The sequence below is a fragment of the Vigna radiata genome, chromosome 6, assembly GCF_000741045.1.
Source record: "Vigna radiata var. radiata cultivar VC1973A chromosome 6, Vradiata_ver6, whole genome shotgun sequence".
Lineage (NCBI taxonomy): Eukaryota > Viridiplantae > Streptophyta > Magnoliopsida > Fabales > Fabaceae > Vigna > Vigna radiata.
Window position 1 is genome coordinate 32,594,291 of NC_028356.1, and position 17,018 is coordinate 32,611,308.

Consider the following 17,018-nt stretch of genomic DNA (forward strand, 5'->3'; position numbering starts at 1 on the left):
GGAACACTACGCTACTAATTTCTATACAAGAAATGTTGTAGTTCCAAAAATTGTGAATTTTGAATCATCTGTGACCTCAAGCCTATAAATTCATCATCACCTCCTCTTTCAAGGAGTATCAAATTTTGTGAGATCGGAGGACCCTTGTATCCGAATTTGATCAAAGCTTTTATTCAAATCTAAGGATCTCAGCAAATAGATATCTTCAGAGTGAGGTGAACAAGAAAAGAAATAAATTGAAACCAATTAATTGGTTAAATGTTGCAAGAATATATCTTTATGTTATGGGTGTTTAAAAATAATATATCTATCAATTGGTCTCATCACATCATGCAGCATATGCTTAAATGCAAGTTCAGTAAGACACCTCTATTATTATGTGTCTTGATCACTCAAATCATGTAATATAATGGAGTACATATTCATGTCAACCCCAGCACTCAGATTGGGACCAAACAACATTTTTCTATTAATTCTTTAAAGAGGTCGAATATTTTTAACGTCAATGGTGTTTGGCAAAACGATGTTGGTGATGATGAAAAGGAAGAACATCCACAACATCAAAGTCTTCAACATGACGACCCTGTGTAGTATCCTCCTTATCATTCAAATCCTCATATAATTACTCAAATGTGGGAGGGGGTACAAGACTTGCAACAAAATGCAGGATATGGAACAAATCCAGGGGCATGCTCAACATATTGAAGATAACTTGACCAACTTATCCCTGGACATGAATCGACAATTTGCTAACCTCAATCATAATGTTAACATAATTTTGCACTAATTAAATGATTAAGTTCTATAATATTCAATGATTGTATTACATGACATTATGAATTTCCTTTATTATATTACATTAACTTATGTCTTTAATTTGTTACATTAGATCAACTTCAATTCTATTTTTTTCACAACAATTGTCATACTTTTATTTATTGTGAATGTCTACTTAATAAAGACGCGTTCTCGAATTATTGATGAATTGGAAAAAGTAAATACTAAAACAAGAAGACCATGTGTTGTTGTTCAACTATAACAACAAGCCATGGAGCGTCAAAATGCATTGCTAACGGTCACAACTCATTCATATAATCATACCTCAAAAGAAACTAGTAACTTATTAAGGACTATGAACATTCAAGACGATAACTTATTCAGACGGTGCTTCGAGAGTCTTCACATTCATCCCATACAAAACGTCTAATAGGGATGTCAATATATACAATATCATTTGAATAGGTTGCTTACGTACCTAACCAAAAGAAGTTGATTATAAACTATAATAAATATAGTTGTAGCTTATTATGTTCGGACATTTTTTATGTCATGTAATACTGTAATTTCAGTTAATTATGTGTTTCGTCATGAATATTCGATTTCATTTCAATAACAAAAAATCATACCACTTAATAGTAAATTATCTTCATAAAATATTATATTTTAAAAATAATTATATCACTTTACTTAAATATAATTTTTTTCATTTAAAAAATTAATTTTTATTTTTTTCCTCCTTATAATAGTTTTTACAATTATATATTTTTCAGTTTATAGGGTCGATGTTAAGTCTTTTTTCACGAACAACCTTCAAACTCCAAGCTTAGGTCAACGTCTTAGTTTTCAGTTCTCTCCCTCACTCTCGCTCGGTATGATTGGGTAGGTCGGGTGTTAACTGCAGAAAACACTTTGATGCTAAAGTCAGTGTTTGTTCGAACAATGTGATAATAAATGTGCAGTAAAAATAACTAACTACCTGGGTATCAAACCTGTATTTATAGATTTTGGAATAGGTTTCTAATTAGTGTTTGTCTAATTACGACCTAATTTGATAATGACCGAGATTAAGGTTAACATGGTTATTATTTTTTTTAATCTTGTTTGTCGTTTGATTGTTTGGCAGATCCAGCGCTTCGCAATGGATCAAGATATGTTGATCGCTCGGTCCATGGCTAACCAGGTGATCATATTGTATAATATATATTATTAATAATTATCATTTTATATTACTTTTATTACTAAGTGCATTTTGGTAATCTTCAATTTCTATCAATTAAACTATTTTTTTTATTTGTCACATCGGTCAAATTCTACACTAATTTTAACAAATTTTATTTCAAAATTCACTCTCACCCACCTTCAAATCTCCTAAGAAAAACAATCAACTCACTTTCAAATCTTCTCAAATTCATTTCATCCCTCTCTTCCAAATCTATCCTCTAAACTGAACACACCCTCAGGAGCCAAAGCTCCTATATTTTCACTTAAATGAATTTCATCTGGTGAGAGAATGACTCACCTAGTGATCCAAACAAAGTCTTATTTAAAAGCTTACTAAATGAGTTTTGACTCAATACTCTTTTAAGCTGTTGAATTTTTAATAAAACAACATCTAGCGAGAGATTGGTGTGTTAAAAATTTTGCGTAATTCAAAAAATAAATTAGACAGATCAAGTGATCAAATTGGTTTAGATTAACTCTTTTAATCTAATAGATTTTGTTCTAAAATAGTATCAAACTAAACCAATTAAACCCATTTGATATATTTTGATTATCCACTACTCATACTACAAAATACTCTTAAACACACGACAATGATAACATTCAAAACCGTGACCAACTGCAGAAAGTTCAAACAACATAAAAAAAAACCTGCACATAGTCAAATATGGTGACCACATAAAATAATGTATTTGAATGTGAGATAAAATTTGTTTTACGAGTTTCTTAAAAAATAGACCTATAATTTTTTAATAGTTAAGTTAACTTCTATCTTACTAAATTAAAATATCTTTTTTAATTAGTTACTTTTGTGTGTGAAGCAGCATAGTCCACGAATTTAGAGCAGCCTGAAAATTCTCCCTATCTAATAGAGCGAATCTAAAGGGTTTAAAAAACCAGAAGTTTATGATATTAATAAAATAATTAATTTAAATAAAGTAAAGATATTTTGAATGGGAAAAATATATTTAAATATTTGGCATGAGAGTGATGAAAGATAAAGAAAAAGATAAAAGAAATACTTAAACTAATACGGAACCAATCATTGTCTCTGGAGCAATCCAAATGTCTTATGAGTGGATGGGTGAGTCACTTCAAGATCGAAGGGTTGAGGAGGGTTCTCTGTCTGATTGACATCAACGGCTCAGATTTGTTTGGATGTGTCGAACACTTGAAATATCTTGAATCAATGGCCACATATGCGTGTGTGATTGGACACTCTGTCTGTCTGCACTAAAGGCGCACACAATCACAGATTCTCTTTTCTTCTTCACACCTGTTTCTATTTCTACATCAATACAAACACGTCCAAATTATCTCTTCCATCAAAATAAAAAAAGTAATTTTTATAATAATAATTGTAAAATAGTGAATGTTAAATAATCATACAATTTTATTATTCACATATTAAGGTATCATTGTTCTTTTGTATAATATATTTTAGAATTATAGCCGAATAAAAATGAACTTAAATCGGTATGAATTTTAATTGAATAAAATAAATGAATATAAAATGATATCTTGTTATAGAATATTTTGAAATATATATAAGTTGATAAAAAATTTCAATTACATATAAAATAAATAAATTGTTTCTAACATTAAAAAATAAGCATATCTTGAATAGATCTCGGAAATTTCTTGCACCATCTTTGGATAAAGACATATCTAAGAACTGTTCATAATAGATAACGAACACATCATGTTTCTTGTACTTTCGGAGATTATTCGAGATTATACAATTGCTTCTGTCATTTATTACTAACCCTTCTTCCTGACTTCTTTTATACATGACGATTTGTTTTTCCTGACTAACACAGATTCTTTTTAAAATATCTTAAATAATATATTTTACATCATTTTATACAAATAACATAGGTTTTTAGATTATATTTCGATTCTCAGAGTCGAATTTTGACTTTCTTTTTGGTGAATAATAGTTTCAATAATGAGATATGATTAAAATTATTTGTATTTTTATAATTGTTATTATTAAAGTAATTGTATTGTTGGAAGTCCCACATTGATTAGATATAAAATTAATTTATTATATATAAATGAGATGCAAACTTCATTTTACATGTTAATTTTGTGAAATTCAGTTAAGTTTAAAAACATACTTTTTATTATTATATCAAAGTCAAGTTAAAGTCTATCCTAACGAGTTCTAAATGAAACTTTCAACATGTATTATAATTCTTATTGTTTTTCAAAAATATCCACGGTATTTCATTGAAAGTTCATTGTTTTTAAAAATATTGAAACATAATTTGGTATCTTTAAATATATACCGATTTAACATGTGAGTTTACTGATTCGACAATTTTCCACTCATCTTATTTCACACTAATCTTCTTCTTACATAATCTAACATTAAATTGAATGGATTGGTTGGTCGAATTAGTTTAAATACAAATGACTGAAATAACTAAATGAATTAAGATAATTTGGATGGACTAACTGACCAATACTAATGGTGAATGTGATTACTGGTGATGGAGGTAACAAATCTTTCGCCATTTTCTTCCTTTTTCTCTTCGACAAAAATTCGTTATTTTTTTTTTCATTTTATTATATATATGTTTTGTCATTCTTGACTGGTGTTCTGACATTTGGCCATGGATGTTTTTCAGTTTTCCCTTTTTTAGAATGTGATGAGTGTCACGGTCAAAAAGCAGAAAAAGGCTGAGAGGTTTTTTTGTTTTTCAATTTTTTTAATATTATAGTCAGAATTTTAATGAAAATACAAATTATTTCAAAAAAAAAAATATTTTTTTTTACTGTTTTTAAGTGTCAATGTTGTTACTAAGTTGAATCGGTAACTTTTTTACTTATAAATGGAAGACCCATTTTGAATAATTTTAAAACTTAAAAAGTGAAGTGAAATTTATTAAAAGATAAAACACGAAATTATACTAAAATAAAAAATTAAAATTTAGAGAAATACTAAAAAAAATTATATTATGACTATTTCAATTAGGGATGAACAAATGAAATTGAATTGCACTGCACTACTACTAAAATCTATACTGAACTGAAAATTAATTTGTTTAAACTGAACAATAAAACAATTCAGACAAATTGAACTAAACTGTTTTTTGTTTTATCAAACTGAACTGAACTATACCAAATTGTACCAAATTACAATATAAATTGAACTGGACTATTAACTATACTAATTTTAAACTGTATTGTACTAGTTTTTAAACTAAATAGTATAACATATATGTTCTTTTTAATTAAAATTTATTTTAATATTTATTTTATTTTATTCAAAAGTGTCTTTCAAATTAATTTTTTAACTATTTGATATTATTATTTTCTATTTTTTTATTATTATGGTAAGGAATAACTTACAAATTTTTAATTTTAACAAAATACATGTGGTTAAATTTTGACAATTTCTTTGCATTATTAATGAATGATCTTTTATGTTGCAAGTGTGTCCGTTTTTTTTTTCTTTTTTTTTTTTTTGAGATCTGCTTGTTTTAGATATATAAGTTTTAAATGAATTAAAAATAAAAAAAAAATTATTCGTTATTTAGTTGGAAATTTTATTTTAAAGTTTTGATTTTTTAAATTTTCACTTTTTAATAAATTATTTATTTTCATAATAAATTACACCTTTAAAAATTGTAATAATAAAATATTAAAATAGACCGAATATATTGATGTAAATTTTCACCTTTCTTTAATAACATATTTTTACATATTTAATAATATGTTAAAGAATATAATATATTTAAAGTATTATTCTTTTTATATAGTTTTTTTTTCTATTATGATTTCTATTATTTAATCATTTAATGAAATTAAATTTTTTAAAAAATATACTTTACTTTTATTATTTAAAATTATATTATTTAAAAAATAATATATGTTTATTGATAAAAAAAAATATAAAATTTTGTGATAAAAAATTTTGTCTGAAAAAATTAATTATTAATTTTTTATGTGAACGGTTTTTTTATTAGTATTTTATTATTAAATAACATTTTCTTGGCAAGACGAAACAGTTGAATCAGAACTAGAGAAGAAGAAAGAGTAGATACGTTAACTGAAACTCTTATAAATTCAGTTTTTAAAAACTGAACCATAAAATAGTATACTGAAACTTTTAGTAAGAGTGAATCAGCTTTTTTTTAGTATAATATCAGTTATTTTTATTCAACTCTAATTTCAATCCGTTGTTAATAGAATAATTTGTTGATAGTTCAAGTTTATTGATATAGTATTGATAGTAAAAAATTTGTTGATATATTAATTATTGATAAATTTTATAATTCAAGTTTATTTGTATATTATTGACAATAAAAAATTTATTGATAAATTAATTGTCGATAAATTTTATTAATATGTTAATAACTATTGATGATAATTAATTCGTTATAAATATTTCTCAATAAATATAATTGGATAATTACATTAAATAGGTAAAATTAGTAGATAGAATTAGTGATTAGGTTTTCTTCTTTATCTTTTTTGTACTTTTTCTTTTTTTTTTCTTTTTATCTTTTTCTTCTTCGCAAAATCTGATAAAGATCTTCACGGATTTTTTCTTTCGTTGTTACCGAATGGTAGAAAGTAGAAACATGTCTAAGTGATAAAGGAGATGAAGACTATTGAACGGTTGTAGACAGTAAGGTTACCACCAAGCTATTGAACGACTGAAAACTGAATGGTTGAAGGCTAACAAATGACTGTAGATTGTAAGGTTACCAAGCTACCGGCTGAAGGCATAATGGCTGTAGACTACCGAACGGTTATAGGCGTGAGGTTGTCGAGCGGCTTAATACTACCGAATGGAAACATGGAAACCGTTCGATTGTAATGTTATAGTACATTTTTGAATAGTTTGTTATTTCTGCTTTCTATCGTTCGGTAACAACGAAGAAGAGATCTGTGAAGATCTCTATCATAGATTTGTGAAGATCTCTATCAGAATCGTCGTCATCTCACCTTCAACTCATTCACCTATCTCTCATTCTTATTCTAGTTTTCTCACTAGTACAAAAATCATATTTTATGACGTACAAAAACGAATTATGACGTACATAGTTTTGTACGTTATAATAGATCTACACATTTTATGACGTAGCAAAAATTTACATCATGATAACCTGAACATATTATGATGCAGTTTCTAAAATTAGTCCATTTTTTTATATGAATATTGAAGAAAATTGTTTCGAATATTGAGTAAAATTATTTTGTTTTGTAGTAACATGACTTCTGCACGAAGAATTGTCGGTATAGGGTGTCGTTCGCCCCTAGTAATTGGCCAGGGCCCAGCGACAACTGGGAGTGGAGCACAGGAAAAGTGCTTAGTGCCAATAGAAAATATTATAAAAACAGAACTATCGAGTTACGCACTCGAGTAAGACATGAATTGGCCGAAGCTGGAAGACAAAGACCAAATTCAGGAGCAAGAGCAAACTCAGAGAACATATGGAAAAATTTTATTCGGACCTTACTCCAAATGAACTTGACGAGTTTATGGAATCTTTTGATTGGACGATTCCCGCTTCTGAAGGTATATATACTTGTCTATTTACTTTATTATTGATTATTAGTATTAATTATATGTTTGTTTTTCAGAGGAGAGGGAGGCTGCCCGAAAACTCAATGTGCAAAATTTAGAAAACGACGTTGAAGGTTTGAACTTTCTGGCAAGAGTATCAGTCAATGAAAAAGAGGTCAAAGACCTTAACAAAGAAATTGACAAAGTTTTGAAGCACACTAGTACAAAAATCATATTTTATGACGTACAAAAACGAACTATGACGTACATAGTTTTGTACGTTATAATAGGTCTACATATTTTATGATGTAGCAAAAATTTACGTTATCTGAACATATTATGACACTGTTTCTAAAATCAGTCCATTTTTTTTATATGAATATTGGAGAAAATTGTTTCGAATTGATATTGAGTAAAATTATCTATGTTCATCTAAGAAGTCTATAAAAAAAGAAATAACTCTAATGAATGTGAACATAGATAATTTTACTCAATATTCAAAACAATTTTCTTCGATATTCATATAAAAAAATGGACTAATTTTAGAAACTGCGCATCATAATATGTTCAGGTTATCATGATGTAAATTTTTGTTACGTCATAAAATGTGTAGACCTATTATAACGTACAAAACTATGTACGTCATAATTCGTTTTTGTACGTCATAAAATATGATTTTTGTACTAGTGTCTTCTTCTTCCTTCTCCTTTACCTCATTTTCTAACTTCTCTTCTTCTTCTTTTTTCTCTTTTTTTCTTCTCAATCGTCTCCTTTTAATATAAAACACTAGTAAAAAAATGTTTTTAACGCACTATATATATATATATATATATATATATATATATATATATATATATATATATATATATATATATATATATATATATGTCTCAGTTTTATTGAAATCAAAGCGTATAAAAGCACAATGGCCTTTTTGTAGTTTTAGTGAAAGTATATGCTCAGTTTTCCAGGAACTAATGTCTAAAGGGATCGATTGCCTTGGTTATGAGAACAACCGAGACAGAAAACCCTGTTGCACACTTGCAAAGAGAACTTTCACCTGTCAAACTTTTTGAAATAAGACTACTATCTCGGTTCTGAGAACAACCGAGATAAAAAATAGGACTAAATAATTATTAGAATTAGAAAAAAGTTTATCACTAAAAATTAATAGATTTATCGATAAAAAATACATTGTTAAATGTAAATATAAATTACGACGAATTTTACTGAAGATTTAATTAACAGTGAACTATATGAAAAATTCGTTTTAGTATATTTAAGTTTAGTAACGAATTTATTACCTTGAATATTAAATTTTCTTGTAAAATAAATATACAATAATCTTCATACCTTATCTTAACATCAATTTTTAATATATGAATAAAAAAATTAGACTAAAGTAAATAATTTAGTAAATTAATAATAATATTAGTCACTTGTTATATTGCGCTTTTTTTTCTACTAAATTTGCGTTACAAAGAATATATATTATTTTAATTATATTACACTATTTCCTCGATTCTACCATAAACACAATTTAATATTTTTTTCATTTAATAATAGATATGCCACTTTTTGAAGACATTTTTGCCAACATATAGTTATATTTTCTAAATGAATGTATTATTTCGATTAAAAAATTAATTTGAGCATAAATTATTTGACAAAATAATATTTAATTAAAAGACGACAAACTAAGGTAATTTATTTTTTAAAAATAAATGATAGTAAATTTTGAATATTACTTAATAAGGATCGACTTTATAAGGTTGGAGACATAACTTTCATGAAGTAGGTAAACATTTCAATTATTGACTTTTCAACAAGTTTCATTAATATTATGTTTAGTTGAGGAGATGAATTATGGAATGATTTATAAGCGGATGGAACATGAAGTGGTTTGATTTAATGGAAAGAAAGTAAATTTGATTAAAAAAATCTATGGGTATAGATATTGATTGAATTGAATTAACTAAGGATGGTGAGTTATTTCTTAATGAAATTTCAAGCTTGTCGTTAGGTATATTTTTTCAAAATTTTATTTATTTTGGATAAAAAAAACCATTGAGTAAATAAAAATAAATTATTCCTTAAAAATATTATATATTAATTTTCAATTATATTTATAAAAAAATTAAAAAAAGTCAAATACATGAAAGTATGTAAAAAAATATATATTACATATAAGGGTAAATTAGTAGTTCACCACAAATCTCCCACAAATAAACTATTTTCTACTCATCTCATGCTTCACTCTTTCTTGAGGAACTGTTTTTGTTCAATTCATAAATAGAATAAATAATGAATTATATAAACTTTTTGTAGGTGAAGAAAGTAAGTAATGAATAAATAAGTCGAAAAAAAATATAGAATACATGTGTGTGTAAAATGCAAGGAAAGAAATTTATATAATAAATTATATTTCAAGATATAATTAATTATTTATATATATAAAAGAAGCTATTAATATTTTATTAATATTTTTTTTATGTATATATTACTTAATTGGTTACGAAATCAGTATATTAAATTATATTATTCATATTTATATTTTTATTGTAGTGATTAAATAATAAATCACTCTCTACTCTTTTTTTTTCTTTTGATTCAAATAATTTAGATTTACACTTTTTTTCGTCTTTCACTCTTAATTTCTATCACGTAACACTTAACATAAGAAATTATATATTTTTAACTAATAACATAATATTTTTTCTTTACATATATATCAAGAAATATATATATATATATATATATATATATATATATATATATATATATATATATATATATATATATATATATATATGGGGTTTGCTAACGCGCGCTTTGTCTGTTCATTGGATTGATGTCAGATAGCTTTTCCCAACCGCTGTCATGTCGTCCCGTTACGCTAGTTCTACTGTGCTTTCCTTCCTTGGCCTAAGAAAGATCGCGTTTTTTTCATTTGGTACATTTTAGCAATGGATACCGGGTTTTAGTAACAAAAATTGGATTCTAAAATTTAAGGTTAAGAGTATTATATAATTTTCATTTTCAAAACTAAAAAAACAAAAAAGAAACCCCTTAAAGCCTTACCCACTTATCTCGTCCCTCTCAACCCTTTCTCTTTCATCTCTCTCACTCCTACCTACCTTTTCTCTTTCATCCCTACTGTAGCCCCCAATTGAAAAAATAAAAAACACTCGTCTAACCCTAATTCACATTCCTCACTCATCCAATTTGTTTCTCTCTCATTTCCATACAGCAACCGGTGACACCACAATTTGTTGCTCTTGATCTATTCTCTCATTTGTTTTCCACTTCAATAACAAAATAATCAAAAGGAGTGTTGTAAGATTATTCATTATATCTTAATATGTTTATTTATTATTATTAATTTTGTATTACATGAAATTACTTATTTCAATTTCATATAAACTACTCACACTAAATGATAAAAAAAACGAACATCGTTCAACGCAGTTCTCATTGTCAGAAATGCACCCTTCATACACCGACCAGAATAATCCATCTGGAGTGGCACTAGTGACACCATGTTTTGCTGCTTCCAATAAGAATAAGATTTTGCTATGTGTGTTTAACTATGCATAAACTTTATATCATTTTTTTTAATTTTAATATTTATCATTAAAAAAAGTCATGTATACACATCAATAAATAGACTCAATGTTGTGATAAAAGTATAATGAAATGTGGTGTATATATGCAAATGATGCATGAAAATTATGTGATTTGTGAAGATTTTATTTACCGTGACTTAATTTAAAAATGAAATTTAATAATAAGAAGAAGGGAAAATAGATAACACAGTATATCAACTGAAAAAAAAAACGTACACGCGTTACCAAACCTTTATATATATATTCATATTTTAATATTACAAAACAAACAATATTTATAACTCTTAGAAAAACATGGATAACATTTATATATAACAAATAGTAATTACAAAGAAAAACTCCGATAGAGTTTGCATATAATTAAAAGATAATTATAAAAGCAATATTCTCTTAATGGATTCGATACACTTATTAATGTCTATCTCATTATTTATATTTTTCAATTTGATTATAATAGTTACGACTTACGTATAAAGTAAAAAACATTTTAACACTTTGACCCATCAAAAACAATATTAAAATACATCATACACACTCATTCTACTTGAGCAATTTTAGTTATATATATCAAACAAAATTAAAGTAATATAGAAAACCTCGACTATTTTCTTGATATTTATCGGATTTTAGAAAAATTTCCATCTAATTATTATTCTTAAATTTTAAGTAATCATTGATTAATCGTTTATTGATTAAAGTTTAAGTAATAAAAGGTAAAATAAGCCTCAATAATTTTATTATGATAAAAAGAATCATTTCATTTGTGATTTATACACTTAAACTGTAAACAGCAGACGAGTAAAAAGAAAGATCAGAGTAAAATATTTAAGAAATGATCACATCTATGGTAAATATTTTTTTTGTTATAGAAACCTTAAATGAGATACAAAAAGAAACAGAAGAGTTATTGTAGGGCTAGAAAGCATTAAATGAAGACAATAAATGAAAGAGTAAATGTGCGTTGGAAATACAAAATATTGAATTTAATTCTCACCATACAAATGAAATGAAAGAGAAGTAGTAAGAGGGTGAGTTGAAGAGAGATTTAAAGTTATTGATATGAAGGGTAATGTAGGGCAAAAATAGAGTGGGGTAGGATGAAAAAACAATGAAAGAAAATAAGAGGAGAAGAGAAAAAGCAATAAGTGTTGTGATGAATAGTTAGAGAGAAATGAAAAACTGAAATAAGAGATAAAAGAAAAAGGTTAAGGATGATTTATGAGTAAATAAGAAGAAAGGAAATGAAATGTGTGGACAAAAGCTTTGTGTTGGTTTTATTTGTGTTCCCAAAAAGAGAAGAGTGAGAGAGAGAGAGAGAGAAAATGGGTTTGAAGTGGTAGAGAGAGTGATGATAATAATGATAATTTTGCTAGCGTAAGTGGGAAACTCAAACCCCATTTTCTCTGAGTGTACCATTAAACTACTATATATCTACCACTCTCTTCCACACACTTCACACACCAAAACCAAAAAGGCTGCTCCATTTCAATTTCCATTTTCATTGTTAGGATAAGATGTTTGCCCTTTTGCTGCTCCTACACACAAAAACAAATTGCACTCTCTCTTTGTTCTCCTCTCCTCATTTCATTTCAACTCATCACTTTTTCACCTATTTATTCAGTTTCTCACACCCCATCATGCATATAGATAGATCTGTCACACCCATCTGCCAAGCTTGCTACTTGTCATCTCTACGTTTTGCATGACTCTCTCTGACTCAATGTACAGAAAGTCAGACATGGAAAAGAGAGAGAGAGAGAGAAGGAGTTTTGTGTCTCCCAACATGGTTTTGGTTCCAGTTTATTTTATGGTGTTCATACCCTTTTTTTTTCTTCTTTTATCTTCTCTCAGAACCATTTCATCTTCTTTCTTATCTCTTGATTCGTCTTCTGGGGTTTGTTTTTCTTCTTTGTGCCCTTATTTGTCGGACTGAGGTTGTTGGTTACAAACCCTAAATTCTCAGAATTGTGTTCCTCTGAGAACATGCATGTCAGATCCTAGATTTTCCACCTTTTTAGCTCCAGATTTCGTGAAGTTTTCCTTTAATATGGATGTCACATTTTTCCTCCTCAGATCTGACTCAGTTGTGTGGCTTTTGTTTTTCCCTTCAGATTTTTCCAAACCTTTTGTCTGTGAAACTTTCCATATTTGGGATGCTATTGTATGTGTACTTAGTTTCTTTTAATTCCTTCTATTTGGACAGAAATTGACAGAAGAGAGTGAGCACAAAGAGGCACATGATATAACTCTATATCACTGCTTTTGTGTGCTCACTACTCTTTCTGTCGGTTTTCGGTGCCAGAAAATTCTCCGAGTCTCCTTGCTCCATCAACCAAAACCAAACCACATCATCTTCATTCTCTCTCTCTCTCTCACCCTCATGACAAAAAATGTCTCTCACTGAAACAGTTCAATTACATGGTTGGTTATCTGTTTCACTATTATTCAACAGTGAGTAAAAGTTATATTATGACTTTGGTGTTTTGCTAATATGTATGTTTGTATTTTGTTTTATTTTATCTGCTACTATTATCAGTTGAAACAGGCTCATACGTGTTCTTTGATTGGCTTTATTATGGTTTATAGTATATTAGTCCTTGCAAAACGGATAAGTGTGACTTTTGATAGCATTACCTTGCACAAGGTGCCCTGGTTATTGTGCAGACCTTGAGGGGCACCGTTTTCTATCTTTTTATGTGTATTTGTATGCTAGCGAGTGGGAGGGACCATAGTATGGTCCACACTTGTTGTTGTTTTCACTTTCTAGCATCTAGCTAGCTATTATCGTTTTTCTGATTCCATAGCCTTTCATATTTTAAGTATATAGAGTATGCGGGCCATCAACTTGTTCATTGCTGTAATGTTCTCACCTGAAACAGTGTTTGGCTTAATTAGTTAGAATCTCCAAAACTGTACTATTGTGTGGTCTGATTCTTAGCAAACAACCCTATACTTAGGTTCTTCAATATAGGGTTTATCATTACCCACCAAAACTTGTCAGAATAATAACCCATTTAGTGAGCACTGGTCAAATGATTTTACTTTGCTTTTCTTTTTCTGGTTTTTTCTTTCTGTTATGGATTCTAATACTGTGTTAAGATTCTGGTTAGATCTTGATAAACTGATAAACATGCATTTTATATGAACAGTTTGCAATCTTATTTTTCTTATTGAGTTTGATGCTTAGCTGATAGAAGCATAAACTGAATCTTCTTAGTTGTCACTGTTATATGGACATTACTAGCATATTACCTTTCTTATAACAGTGAAATATCCACTTGTTGTGATTGCTTTTTATCGATGATATTGAAAGAGTGCTGGTATTTTTCTATCGTGGCTGTGCTGGACAAGAAGCACATATCAATTTGTTACTGAAAAGGTTTAACAATCAAACTCTTTATTCCAGTTGTATATGCAATGGTTAGACAAATTCAGCTTGCTTGGTCCTACATCTGCATAAATATATAAAAGTATGACTATAACAGCTTTGCAAAACTAACAGCCTTAAAGATATGTTTGGATAAACTGTCTATATATACTTCTCCAACACACAAAAAAAAAAACAGCGTCTTCATAATCTAATTGTTAAAATTATAACATGCATATAATCTTAATTTAGGGATTAATTTATTTCACCATCTTTCACTTTTTTTCTCCTGTATGTGATTATAGAGAAGTTATCCATTCACACCCTTATTCTCTTCAGATAAGTTTAGCTTCATGATAATGTTGAAATCCATCACTGATTGGTTTTTGGATTTTAAGTTCTCATATTTTTTGTTTTCAATTCTTAAAACAAATATCAAAGACCAAGTCCTTATGATGCTTTATAGTAGATTTTTCCTGAGATCATTCCTGCAATCCCTGAAAGTATTTATTTTATCAAATTACAGACCGTAGTAGATTTAGTACATATATATGTAATTCACAGTGAATAATATTTGGGGCTTTGTCAAGTTTTATATTAACTATCCAGAGAATGATATTGAAAAGTAATGATATTCATTCAGCTTTGTGTTTTTCTCATCATCAGTAATATGTATTTTGTATTTTTGGATATTCAATTAGCAATGTTACTGCAGTTTTGAGCAGTGCATCAAATTATCTTATGATTTTAAGTTGGTTGAATTCATTGGAAATTGATATTGTTGATACTAAATAGGCTTGGAAGAATTTTAGATGCTGGCGAATGAATGACACGATCTCCTGATTCTGTCGAGGTAACTGGCTAATTTGTGCAACTTTTACATCATTGTGATTTGATTGATGGTCCATAATTCTGTCTGATTTATGTACTTTTTCTGATAAATTTGTAGTCGTTAATTTAAATGACGTAAGACTAATTTTGGTATATTTTTTCTGTAGTTACCTTTTTGGCACTTCTTTCTGTAATATATCAGTTTATAGTTATACTGATAGAGACCATATATATGAATACACACACCCCAGTTTGCACAAAGACAACCCAAAATAAATTTGCAGCAGTAAACGGTGTATATAATGGAAAGGTTTTACTTTGTTGGAAGTGATTAATAATTATGATCATTTGTTGTTATGGATTAATCACAACCATAATTTAGATGATTTGATTGTGATATAATTTCCTTTTCTTCAATGTTTCAAATCTCAACATCTAAACTATCTTCTTAAGAACTATATCTATGACTTTTGAATACTGATTAAGTTATTATATTTACAGAAACATGTATTTATACTGCTGTTATAATATATCTGAACAAGACAACTACAAAAGTCTTATATATCCAATGCATCAAAGGGCTTTAGGCTGAGTATATTATAGACAATGTCCTCTAATGTCTTTCTTCATCTCTTTTTGTCTCCTACTTTTGCAGATGCCTAAAAACCACATAATCTGTTCTAATCACTGGTGTACTTACAGGAATCTTCTTTGTAAATGTTTATATGAAGGTGAATAATTTTCTTCAATACTGCTACAGAGGTGTTGTGACTGCATAATGAGTAAAGTTTTGCATAACTTATAACTATGTCTTCAAGAGCAGTTTTTCTTTGAGGTACTGACTCAAATGAATGTTAGAAGGCCATATATATCAATGGAAAGAATGTTAAAGGGTAGGTTGAGAAAATTATGCAGGGGTTCTTATTTTCTCACATGGTTGCATTTTGCTTTTCACAGTTGTTTTGGAGATATTTGCTTTTGTAGTTGTTGAATGCCTTTCTTCTGCAATCTTGTGCAGTGAAATGGTAGTTTTTATTTAATGATCATTAGGGTCATCACATGACATTATAGAAACAGTCCAGATAAGAATTTCAACATATATATATATATATATATATATATATATATATATATATATATACACACACACACACACAGCCAAAAACAAAATGAGTATTGGAGAGGAGATTGTTTATTCCAGTGAAAGCACAGTTAGCAGTTTTTATGTATGATATTGGATATCAATTTTCTTGAATTGTATATTATTTTATTTGGAAGCATATGCATGACTTTCACCAAGGTATACTATGATTACTTTATATGCAAGACACTTTTTAATTTTTACTTTGATATAGAATAACTTCCAAACTGTAGTTTGATCTTTTAAGGAGGTTTTTTTATTTCTTGAATGTGTATCTGTAATGTTTTCTCTAGATGTTATGAAATATTGTATTTTTACATGTTTAGATAATATGATCTTATAGTGGGCATTCTTGATTATGGTGCCTGCTGATATGCAAACTTCATAGTAAATCTGCATCTTTAATGCAGACAGCTTTTTGAAGATGCTGGTAATGTTGTATTAGTGTCTGCCTTAATTAATAATATATGGCTAGGAGTGATATATATTTTCATAGAATGTTTTGAGTTCATGTGCCAGACTTGAAAATTG

General features: G+C 27.9%; 1 long non-coding RNA gene across 1 annotated transcript; it reads left to right on the forward strand.

The window, feature by feature from the left end:
• Positions 1-12,181: 12,181 nt before the first annotated feature.
• LOC106765037 lies at positions 12,182-16,698 on the forward strand. The gene is made up of 2 exons (XR_001376010.2): positions 12,182-13,599; positions 15,311-16,698. It is a non-coding gene; the product is annotated as an uncharacterized LOC106765037 (long non-coding RNA).
• Positions 16,699-17,018: the final 320 nt, after the last annotated feature.